We start from the raw sequence: 12,743 nt of genomic DNA on the forward strand, positions 1-12,743 counted from the left end.
GGTAGGAAAACAAAAAATAATAAAAATAACATAAACAAAGAGAGAAATAAAAATAATCAGAGAGAAACTGATTAATTAGAAGACTAGCAAATATGATCTAATGTAGGTATAATTGGAGACCCTAAAGAAGAAAAAAATAATGTTTTCTAAAAATAAGAGAAAATATATATATCAAAAGGATTCACCGCATACCTAAGAAAGTTGATTCAAAAATGGTTAATTCTGAGAATATTTGCCCTTATTTTGAAGGAGGGTAAAGCCAATTAACTTTACCATTGTTAAGTATGAAGGGAGTACAAAGGAGATGGGAGAAAAACCTTAATACAAAAGAGGCCAGAGAAAGAGAAATAAAGAGAGAAAGAGAGAAAAAGAACAGAAAATGTAATGCAATATAGAGCATGATAAGGTTAGAAATAAACCCAAATTTATCAGTAATCACAATACATCAAAATGTACTAAACACCCCAATTAAAAAACAAAGGTGGTCAAACATTTAAAAACATTTAATACTATTCTGTTTATATAATATTTTTGCATTTTATTTTTTTTAAGATTTTTATTTATTTATTTGACAGACAGATCACAAGTAGGCAGAGAGGCAGGCAGAGAGAGAGAGAGGAGGAAGCAGGCTCCCCACTGAGCAGAGAGCCTGATGCGGGGCTCGATCCCAGGACCCTGGGATCATGACCTGAGCTGAAGGCAGAGGCATTAACCCACTGTGCCACCCAGGTGCCCCTGTTTTTACTTTTTAAATTAAATAAATATATTAGAAATACTAAAAAGAGTTTGTTAAGATAACTAAGTTTTTAGAAGACAATATAAAAAATCAATTACACTTTTATACACTACAGCAATCAATTAGAAAATGTAAATTTTAAAAAGCCACCATGTGTAATAGCTAAAAATCATAAAAATATTAAATATTTAGAGATACATGCAACAAAAGATGATATTTTATTGACAAAACTCATTGCAAGACATTAAATGATTAGACATACAAAGCATGTGATAGAGATTTTAATGATTGCCAAATGCATTCCTATTTTCAATGAAATGTCTATTAAATTCTCAATAGAGTTTTCCATGAAACTTGAAAAAGCTGACTTTTTTTTTTTAAGCCTTTATATATTTATTTAACAGAGAGCGAGTCAGTGGAAGAGGGAGAAGCAGGCTTACCGCTGAGCAGGGAGCTGGATGCGGGGCTCAATCCCAGAAGCCTAGAATCAGGACCTGAGCAGAGGGCAGATGCTTAATGACTGAGTCACCCAGGTGCCTCCTCAAAAGCTGATCTTTAAAAATATATGAGATGCACCAGGGTGGCACAGTCAGTTAGGCATCTGACTCTTGGTTTCAGCTCAGATCATGATCTCAGGATCCCCATCTCAGGACCCACATGTGCCTCCAAGCTCAGCGAGGAATCTGCTTGTACCTCTTACTCCCTATTTGCCCTTCCCCCTGCTTATTCACACTCTCTCTCCCTTATCTAAAATAAATAAATAAAATCTTCAAAATAAAAAGTATATGGAGGAGTGGTGCCCGGGCGTTTCAGACAGTTAAGTGGGCTGACTCTTGATTTCAGCTCAGGTCATGATCTCAGGGTTATGAGAAAAAGCCTTGCATTGGGCTCCCCAGGCAGCAAGGTGTCTGCTTGAGATTCTCTCCTTCTGCTCATCCATGCACTCTCTCTAAGATAAATAAATAAATCTTTTTTTAAAAAAAAGTATATGGAAGAATAAAGGGCTAAGTAAACAAACAAAACTAAGACACTCCTAAATAATAACAAAGTATATTATCAAGACAACATAAAGCCATACTAATGAAGACAGAAGGATGTTGGTGCAAGAATAGCCAGGTAGACCAATGAAACTTTATTAAAATAATGAAAATTCCATTTATGTTTAAGCATGGCAGATCAGGGAAGAAAAGATGGACTAAATTGGCTGTTCATATAAGAAAAAATTGATTTGGTTATTTACCCTTAACAACTCAAATATCTATTTTAGGTGGATTAAAGTCTTACATAGGATTAGAAAAACTATAAAACTTTTTAAGATAATAAGGAGAAATTCTTTATGACCTCAGGTTGAAAAATATTTCTTAAGCAAAACTCAAAATATATATAAAGATATGGGAGAAAAAAATGATAAATTTGACTACTATAAAATTAATTTTTTCATTCATCCAAAACCACCACAAAAAGGATGAAAAGATAAGCCACATATTGTATTGGGAGAAGACATGTATAGCGCATATAATTGACAAAAGGTTAGTATTTTAACTACATAAGGCATAAAGGAGTCCTACAAAGACAACTCAATAGAAAAATGACTCAAAAAAAAAAAAGAAAGAAAAGAAAAATGAGTCAAATATATGAACAGGAAGAGGAAACGCAGATGCTTCATAAACACTTAACAAAAAAAAGAAAATTCATAGAGAGAGACAGAGAAAATGTCAACCTCATTAGAAGTCAGGGAAAAGCAAATTAAAAGCAAATTAAAAAGCAAATTAAAAGCAAAATAAAACACCATTCCACATACACCATATTGGTAAATATTTTTAAGTTGGTTAATACCAAACAACAGCATGAGAGACTAGGCTGGCATTACCTAGTAAAGGTACATTACTAGAGGTAGAATATACATTCTGTGACTCAGCAACTCCAAGAGAAACACTTGTACATATATGCTCAGGAGACAGGAATTGTCTCAACAGTATTGTCTCAAATGCCCATCACAATAGATAAATAGACTGCATTTTTAGACAATGGACTACTATACAGAAGCGAAAAATGAAGAAATTACACTGACTAGCATCCCCTTAAATTAGTATTATTTCACCTTATTTAAAGCTCATATATAGGCAAAATGGAATGATATATTGTTTAGGGATGCTTAAACAGGTGCTAAAAAAAAAAAAAAAGCAAGAGAATAATGAGCACGAAGTAAAAGACAGTGGTTACCTCTTGATGGAGAAAGTAAAAGATGTTTTTGGCAAGGGACACATAGTAATCTTATAAGTTATTAGTAATATTCTATGTCTTTATCTAGGTGTTGGATACACTAATGTTTATTTTAAGTTGTACATACATGCTGTAAGCATGTGTGCATTATATCTGCTACAATTAAAAATCAAAAGGAAAAGATTATAGTGAAAGCTCCATTTGGGGCTGCCTTCCCCTGGAATGTTAGCCAGATGAAATTTTTAACATTTTCAACTTGTAGCTCTTGGAAATTAAAACCAAAACAGGCAAGCTCTAAGCCTCAGATTTCAGACCAGCTGGATGAGTGATTTTGCATGTGCTATCTGCTTTGGTTATTTAAGTGACAGATTTTCTTTATCTGCCATGAGAAATTCATTTACAAAGTCAGAAGGCACAAAGCTGCATTTGACTAATAAAATGCTCTGTGTGTCTCATCTTCTCATTCCTTGGTTATTTGCTATTGTTGCACAACTCCTGGGAGGACAATTTTACCAGCACCTGTGTGTACCAGCATCAGTATCTGATGCATTTTAGTGGGGGTTAATTTATATCAAACTCTAAACGAGCTGGGCCAACTCTCTGATTCACAAATCAGTGAACAGACTCCAGAGTAATTCCACCCAGCAGGGGAGAGAGGGAGAGAGAGATTGATTCATATGCAATAGACAAATTATCAATAGGGAGATGGTGGGAAAATAGGAAAATACATACATTAAGTAAATGGGAGAGAAAGGCAGAGAGAGAATATTTTGATGGAATTTTAATGTATATTTTCATGTCAGCTCTAAGTATATGACAAACTAATTCAAAATCAATATAATTTGAGTTCTTGGGTCCATCCATACCTGAAGTAGGATTCTACCCCAGGACCACTCAGTTTTATCAGTCCAAGAAAGTTTCTCATTATCCTAAGGTAACTAAATTTTGGATTTCTGTTTTTTAAGTAATAGACGTCCTTATAGCACAGTGTCACCAAAGAACACTGAATGCAGGGTAACAGTGAAAGATTTGTGGAATGCAACATACTAGTTTCAGAGGCTTACAAGAGTCACAGAAAAAACTGCATTTTGTTGCAGAAAAAGTCAAATCTGCAGCAATCCGGACACTAAGCAACGTGAGGGTGTGCAGCAGACATATCTATTTAATGAGGAAAGGACAGTCAGATTTAAAATCACACCTCTCAGCCCCTCAATCAGAGAATTCTTTCAATATTTGCACACATAACATCTTCACTGCCAAATCAATAAAATGTGATTTTGATATGGACCTGTGTGGATAATTTTTTGTTTCTCATGTATCGTTCTTTGAACCAGCCAGTGGCTCCACCCTGGAAATGAGAAACCCAAATAGAGAATATGGGTCCTCCTCCTTCCTTCCATGTTTTCTGAAGAGAATAGAAAACAGCTCCACCTAAGGAATGAAAACTTAAAATGCCTGCGAAATAAGAGCTCACAGATTGAGGAAGAGACAGGAGGGAGAGGTATTAGGTTTGGCCAAGACTTTCAATTAATGTAATCCAGATGTTGGTCTAAAATCTAGATAAGGTTGTCTTAAAACCCCCTTTCCATCATTTGTGGAAAGTCCAATGCCGTTCCCCAGATTTCTGTGAATTCCTGGATCCCTTATGTTCCTAAGGTCACCTACAGAATTCCTTCCAGTTTTGGATCATCTTCTCATCTTCCAATCTGGAAGGATATCAGCCACTTTTTATGATTTCTACACAAAACAAACAAGCAAAATCTGTGAGTGTGACAATCTGTCAACACAAAATGTTGTTCTTTAAAGTCATTCTTCATTCCTCCAAGCTGCTCCTCCTTCTCTTTACCCCTTACCCCATATCCTCAGCCACAGCCCTGTTCAGTTCAAGTACAAAACCAGACATTTATCTTTTTTGTTGCCTGGTCTACAGCTAATCCACACTTCTCATTATTTACCCTAAGGTTTGTTAAATGTTTTCCTGCACAAAGCAACCAAAAGAATTTTGGTTTCAAGTGTTAGACAATAAACTTTGTCACCATATTACAAAGGACCAAAGAGAGCATTGGAAGTGTCCCCAAAGAAGGGCAATTTCTCTGTCCCCAATTAATGGCACGTTTGTGGAAGAGGCAGAGGCGAAAGGGATGTGCAAGGCCCTCTTCTCTAGGGACTCAAGTCTGGAGAGCATACCAAGAATTGGTTCCCAAACCAAGAGTGCTAGAGCAGAGGACAGGCTAGACACTGAAGACACCCAAAGAGAGTTTACAAGACTTTGTGAAACTCTCAATCTCTTTATGTATTCCACAGGTCTAGGCTTGTTGATCCTATTTTTTACTCGTCAAATCTTTTTCTAAAACACATTTTGGGAAAAAAATAATAAAACATCCTTTGGAGCTGATGGTGATAGGGAAGGAGGATGGAGAGCTTAAGTTTACCTCATGTTTAGATATACTTTTAAAAAGGAATTATCTTTACAATCTCCAATGAATCTCATCTTTCTCTCAAATCCATATGCCCAGTGATGGCAAAAGAAAAAAGCATATTTGTCTGTTAAACTATCCCAGCCTCTTTTGGTCTAAAACAGCAGATAGTAGATTAATTATTCATTTAATTCAAAGTTCAAACTCTCTAGCAGGGCTGAGTGTTTTTCTCAGGATGTCTTTCTCCATCCTCCTTCTCTCAAGATTGTGTGGGCAAAAGTTACATAACTTTGTGGGGGGCTAGGAGGAGGGACCTCAGGGCTGTGGATCTTCTCCACAAAGTAGAGAAACTCATCTTGTGCCTGGAGGTGCAGCTGGTTCCACATGTTTCTTTGAGCATCAGCCTGGTGCTCTTTGATCCCTATCATGGACTCCAGCTGGAAGTCTCTGCCATTTATGATCTCCTACTCCTAGCTCTCCTACTCTCAAAACTTTTGCATCTCCTCAAGGCAAGCAAGAACATCACGTCCTTTCCATGTTTTTTCCATGCTGTAGGACAAGGAAACTAAGAAACCTTGACTTGCCAAGTCTCTTCCTAAACACTTCAAGCAGCTATTTCTAGCTCCAGTGTCAGCACTGACCTGAGAGTCAGAAGGACTAGAAGTATTGAACAGTGGAAATGATCTCAGAAATCACCCAGCCCAAATACCTCAATTCAAATCTATCTTTGACATATAGAGCACAAAGGAGAGAGACGGAGGAAAAGTAGTCTTGGGGAGATTCAAAGAAAACCCTTTAATGCTCAGTCTTGAAAGATGAATAGGGGTTTGCCAGATGGACAAAGATAATGAAAACATTATCACAATAATAGCAGCAAGATAATCCCTCCTTGGTTCTGCCCTACCCCACCCACCTTTTGGGATTCACAGAGCTCCTCCACCAATTCTGAGAATGTCAAGGAAGGTCTCATGGTTCTTCCACACCAATCTTCTGCCTCTGTAGTGGCCATCCTTGCTGTGCTGCATAAACAAGACAATACACATGAAAAAGAAAATCACATTTATCAACAATGTCAGGTAATAGAAGATTGGCCATTCCATGACTAAACTCCAAGTGAGCAATGATAAGTTCAGAGAAAGAAGTCACCTGGCTTCTCCAACCTCCCTGCCTCTAACCTTAGCAAAGTCTCACCCACTCCATGCCCCTGTATACCAGCTCTGCAAAGAAGTCATGGATACAAGTTTCTTCTTCATCTCTTAGCTCTTCTCACCAACCCAGGGAGGAACATCATCATTGTTGCAATTTCCCAATAACTATAGAACTTTCAAGTGTGAAGTTTTCTTTAAAACAAACAAACAAACCACCAAAAATATTTAAATGCCTAAAGACATAGAACTACAAGTCTTCAGATATGGGTTCTAGTAACAAGTCTATTCTAACTAACTGGGTGACTTTAAACAACTCCCACACCCATGCTGCTGCTTGGTGTGCACATCTGTAAAATGAGGACATTAGATGATCACCTCCAACGCCTCTCTAGGTCCAAAATTGGGTGGTTTCAAGTTTTTACTATAAAAGTATTAAAAGGACTAACATCTTTGTCATCAACTGCATTTTGGATTTAATTACCATTGATTCTTACTATTTCATGCAATTCCAGGCCACTGGCATGTCATAGGAACATGAAAGTATCTGAAATGATTGACTTCTCCTATTCTTTTTTACCAACTCTTAGGACAAACAAAATCCATAGTAACACAGGATTCAAATAGTTTTGACTTTTTGTCAGAAAATATAAGCATATAGTGTAAGTATAAAGCATTTCCTATGTTGTCTTTACTTGGAGTACCTCCCATAATTCATGCTAGCAAGATACTTTGAAAATATACATGTGTTGGAATTTGACTCAAAATAACTGTCTTTCATGGTTTACATTGACTACAAAGGGAGTTAACTGGTAAGATGTACGTGTTTTGGGTGCCCTCTATGTGCTTTTACAAGTATTTTTTTCTCTTTGATGATTTAAACCATATGTTGAGGTATTTAGAAGATTATTTTATCAGGAATCCTCCAGTTTGAAAAAAATACCAAGGCAAAGCCCTCAAGTTTATGCAAGATGTGTATGCATACATGCACAAACACACACACACACACACATACACACACACGTGGGTGTAAATCATCCTTTGTCCTCCAGCAGTTGGACTGCTATATTGATAAATAGAACCTGTCACATTAATTTAATCATGAATTGCTCTGAAACATTGTTTTGATACAAATATAAATTCTGTAGAATGATGGAATGTGTTAACCTTTTAACAAATGAATGTTTAATGACTGTGAAAAAAACATAAACAATAAGAAACAAAAATTACAGGATTTGGTAAATTTATCCTTTAAGTTTGCAAAGCTTGTAAAATATTTAGGGGAAACAATATTATACTTCAAATAACTCCCTTGGAAAGCATAGACTCTAGTAAGATCCTGCTAGGGATCTTGCCACCAAATAAATTTTAAATATTCAGTGTCTCTAAGATGTGCAAACAAACAAACAAACAAAAACGAAACAAAAAAAAATCACCCAATAAAACTTCATTAACAACTATTATGTACTTTTAAAAAAACATATTATGTACTTAAACATAAGCATCTGACATAGCCACTTGTTTCATCTTTTTTGTCAATTCTAATCAACAAACAGGAAGTTCAAGAATGCTGTCTTGAGAGGGATTTGAGATTGCATCTGGGATCAGAGTCCCGATTGATTATTTATGTCTGCAGTGAGAGAGAAAATAGCAGTGGCCACGTAAGTGCTGCACATGTTCACACATCTCCATAGGCAGCTACGCCCTGACACCCTGTGTGGTGCTGGAAGGACAGTCATCCTGTCACACAGCTTTCATCAAGTCACTAACCTTTCCAGAATTTAACATTCCTCCAGATTATACTTTAGATCAACAGGAGGAAATGTGTTCCATTTACTCATTTCTCATATTGATATCAATCTTAACTCCCATGTAACAATCCTTTTCGGTTTTATCTTTTTTCATTGCCTTTCCTATGTTCTCTTAGCACCCCAAACAAAAACAGTAAAAAAAAATGAATCTGAGCAAAACACAGGCAGAAGAAGCAGGGACCATATTAGCTTTCACGATAAAAATGAAAAAGCCTCCCACATTGCACAATTTTATTTATGTAAGATTTATTTTGGAAAAGGGAAACCTGTAAGAAGAGAGATAAAATCAGCAGTTACTAAGGTCTGGGGGTAGGAGGAGGAGATTGACTACAAAGGGGCATTAAGGAACTTAATGGGGTGATGGAAATGTTCCATATCTTTATTGTGGTGGTGGTTATGCAAACTTATTTGTCAAAACTCACTGAACTGAATACCCAAAAAGGAGGAATTTCACTCTACGTGATTATACCTCACTAAAGTTGGTTTAAAAATAAAATTAAAAACCCTGACTAATTTGGGGGCACCTGGCTGGCTCAGTCAGTAAAACATGGACTCTTGATCTCAGGGTCATGAATGCAAGCTCCATGTTGGGTGTAGAGATTACTTTAAAAAACAAAATAAAACAAAACAAAACCTTTGAATAATTTGAAACATAAAATCTAACAGTAGTAAGATAAGTAAGTAGATCTTGCCTGCATACAGATATACATAACTTGTCTTTTACGTATTTAAGTTCAAATAATAATCTAGTGTAAGGCTGCTCTTTTTTTCTTCAAAAATTTATGAGTGGCAAGAACATTTACACTAGACTTGCACAAGTTTTTGCGGAATCGAGAGGGTTCCTTTCAAAAAAGTCAAGATCATATCACCTCAACCTTTTCTCCTGCAGTAAAATTCATTAGTTGAAATGTCAGCAAAACATAGGTATGACAGATCCTTCTTCAAGCAGTTGGCCTCTGCCAACCATTCTTCCAGTTGCAGTATATTTGCAATTAGCAAGACAGATGAGTTCTCTCAGCCTGGACTTCCAATTCCCCAGAAACAATGTAACAACGGGTTCTTAAAATCCTCCAAATTACAAATGAAATAACCCATTTAAGATCATTAAACTTCTGATCTGTCAACACAAGGAAATGAAGGACCAAATATTGCAAACGATTATTAGCACACTACATAACAGAAACAAATTATTTTGTTAACTTGGTTTATTAACATTATTGTAATACAAAATTATAGTTTCCATGGTTAGATTACCCAGAAAATTCAGGAAATGTTAGATAAACTTTTCATTCTCCTCACTTCCAGTGAGACTTTTAAATTGCTTAGGTGTTAAAAATGTGCACATGATTACTAAAAATAAAAACTCACTGTAATTACTAATGAATTTGATGGAAGTATACCCAACTTTTCAGTAGATTTTTAGACAAATCACTTCTTTGGGCTGTCATTATCCTTTTCTGTTATCTTATCGTAATACTTATGAGCTTAGTTACTATAAAACTGTAGAAGTTACAGTAACCTATTTAAATTATGTGGTAAGGAATTCCAAATGTTTTGAGCTATCAGTTGATTTTGAAGACCAAGAAGAAACTGTGATCATTACCTAATTAAAGTAGCTTCTTAACAAATGCAGAATGATATTTTAAATATTTTGTTTTGTTTTGTTTTTATGAGTCTGGTTTTGTTTTGTTTTGTTTTAGATTCCACATGTAAGAGAAATCATACAGTACTTGTCTTTCTGTGTCTGACTTAATTCCTTTAGTATAATGCCCTTAAGTTCCAACAATAGTATCTCAAATGGCAAGATTTTATTCTTCTTTATGGCTGCAAAATATTCATACACACATACATACACACACATACACACACACATGCATATATATAATGATGTTGAGCATCTTTTGGCCATTTGTATATCTTCTTTGGAAAAATGTCTATTCTTATCTGCCCATTTTTAATTAGATGGTTTGTCCTTCTGCTATCAGTTGTGTCAGCTCTTTATATATTCTGGATGTTAGCCTCCTATCAGATACATGATTTGCAAATCATGATCCACGTCAAGTAGCTTACTGCCTGTTCCCCACCGGCCCCCCAGGATTTTTATGGTTTCAGGTCTCATGTTCATATCTTAATCCAGATGAATTAATTTTTGTGCATGATGTAAGATAGTGGTCCAGTTTCATTCTTTTGCATGTGGCTATCTAATTTTCCCAAGACCATTTATTGAAGAGACCATCTTTTCTTCGTTGTGTGTTCTTGGCTCCTTTGTCAAAATTAATTGGCCATATATATGTGAGTTTATTCCCAGGCTCTCTATTTTGTTCCATTGATCTACATATCTGTTTTTATGCCAGTACCATACTGTCTTAATTACTATAGCTTTGTTAAATATTTTGAAATCAGGGAGCATGATACCTCCAGCTTTGTCCTTTCCCAAGATTTCTCTGGTTGTGAGGATTTTTTATGGTTCAATACAAATTTTAGTATTGTTTGTTCTATTTCTGTAAAAAAATGTCATTAGAGTTTTGACAGGGACTGCATTGTATCTGTAGATTGCTTTGGGTAGTATGGACATTTTAATACATTTAATAACTATTTTCTTCCAATCCATGAGCATGGAATATCTTTCCATTTATTTGTGTCTTCTTCAATTTCTTTCATTAATATCTTATAGTTTTCAATATATAGGTCTTTTACTTTCTTGGTTAAATTTGTTCCTAAGTGTTTTATTCTTTTTGACATAATTATAAATGGAATTGTTTTCTTAATTTCCCAAAGCAAAGGGATTACTAGCAAGAAGATTGAATCAGTAATCAAGAACCTCCTGGCAAACTAAAGCCCAGAACCAGATGACTTCATTTGGTGAATTCTACCAAACATTTAAAGAAGAATTATTACCAATCCTTCTCAAACTCTCCCCCAAAATAGACCCTACCTAAATTTTATGGTAAGAAATTTTAAATGCTTCAGGCTATGAATTAATTCTGAAGAACAGAAAGAAACTGTGATAATTACCTAATTAACGTAGCTTCTTGCCAAATGGAGAATGGCCTGATTTTTAAATGTGTTTTTAATTCTGTTCTTTCAACAGAAAACAAAACAAAACAAAAAATGCAACTACTGGCCTTATGACATCACTTCTCCACCAAATTGTTCTGTTTTGTCTTGTTTTATTTTATATTTTTTTTAAGTAATAAAAGAAGCAGATAAGAGCACTGGCCCATAAGTTTAAATGTTATTTGTGTATAATGATGAGCATAAAAATCTAAAATCATTTTCAAATTGTAATATCTCCTCAAAATTTGCCTCTCCTCAAAATTCTAAACAAATTATTTAATAATAATTAGTTCCCAGTACTTTTAGGTTTTACAAAGACAAATAGTGTACTTCTCAGAAAAAGGCAGTTCACCAACAGGATATAACAACTGAGGATGAAACACATCCACAAATGTTAAAATACAGGCTTCTCAATGGACAAGTAGTGAAAATTCATTAGCTAAGCAAAGGGAAAGACCTGAGAATTTTCTCAAGTTTCCAACTCCTGCTTATAGGTGCCATGTTCTAAAATGTTTCATTACACTGCTTCCAAAGCAAATCTTTGGAATAAGTATAGCATTGTGTCTGTGATACTATGCTTCACTATGGGACAAATAACTCAGAGGAAAGATATTTCAAATTCTTCAAGCCTTATCTATAAAATGGAGTTTGTGGGTATCCTATAGTGTTGTTGTAAGGATTAAATGAAATAACACAGGTAAAACTCTCAGAACAGCACCTAGAACATAGTGAGCCTCTGTGTCACTTATTATTGTTATTGTTGCTGTTGTAATAGTAGCTATAGCTCCTGAAGCATCTACTATTTTCCAAATAATAATATATATATTAATATTTTAATCTCTGCAAAGTAATGTGTTTTTTCTACCAGGGAAAACGGAGTTTAAGAATTTAAGTAACCTGAGGCACCTGGGTAGCTCAGTTGGTTGAGCAGCCAACTCTTGGTTTCAGCTCAAGTCATGATCTCAGGGTCTTGAGATGAGCCCCACAAGGGGCTCCATGCTCATTGCAGAGTCTACTTGAGGTTCTCTCCCTCTGCCTCCACCCCCAAGTTCATGTTTTCACTCTCTCTCCCAAATCAATAAATAAATAGTTTTAAATCTTTTAAAATGATTTTATTTATTGATTTGAGAGGAGAGAGAGAGAACATGCACACACATCGAGGGATGCAGAAAAAGTGGGTGGAGGGGTGGAAGAAGGGGAAGAGGGACAAGTAGACTCCCCTGGGAAAGTGGAGCCCAAGGTGGGGCTCTATCCTGAGATCATGTCCTGAGCTGAAACCAAGAGTCAGAGGCTTAACCAGTTGAGCCACCCAGACTCCCCAAAATAAAGTTGTTTTTTTTTTTAAGTTTAAGTA

This window comes from Mustela nivalis (assembly GCF_964662115.1).
Source record: "Mustela nivalis genome assembly, chromosome: 6".
NCBI classification, from domain to species: Eukaryota; Metazoa; Chordata; class Mammalia; order Carnivora; family Mustelidae; genus Mustela; species Mustela nivalis.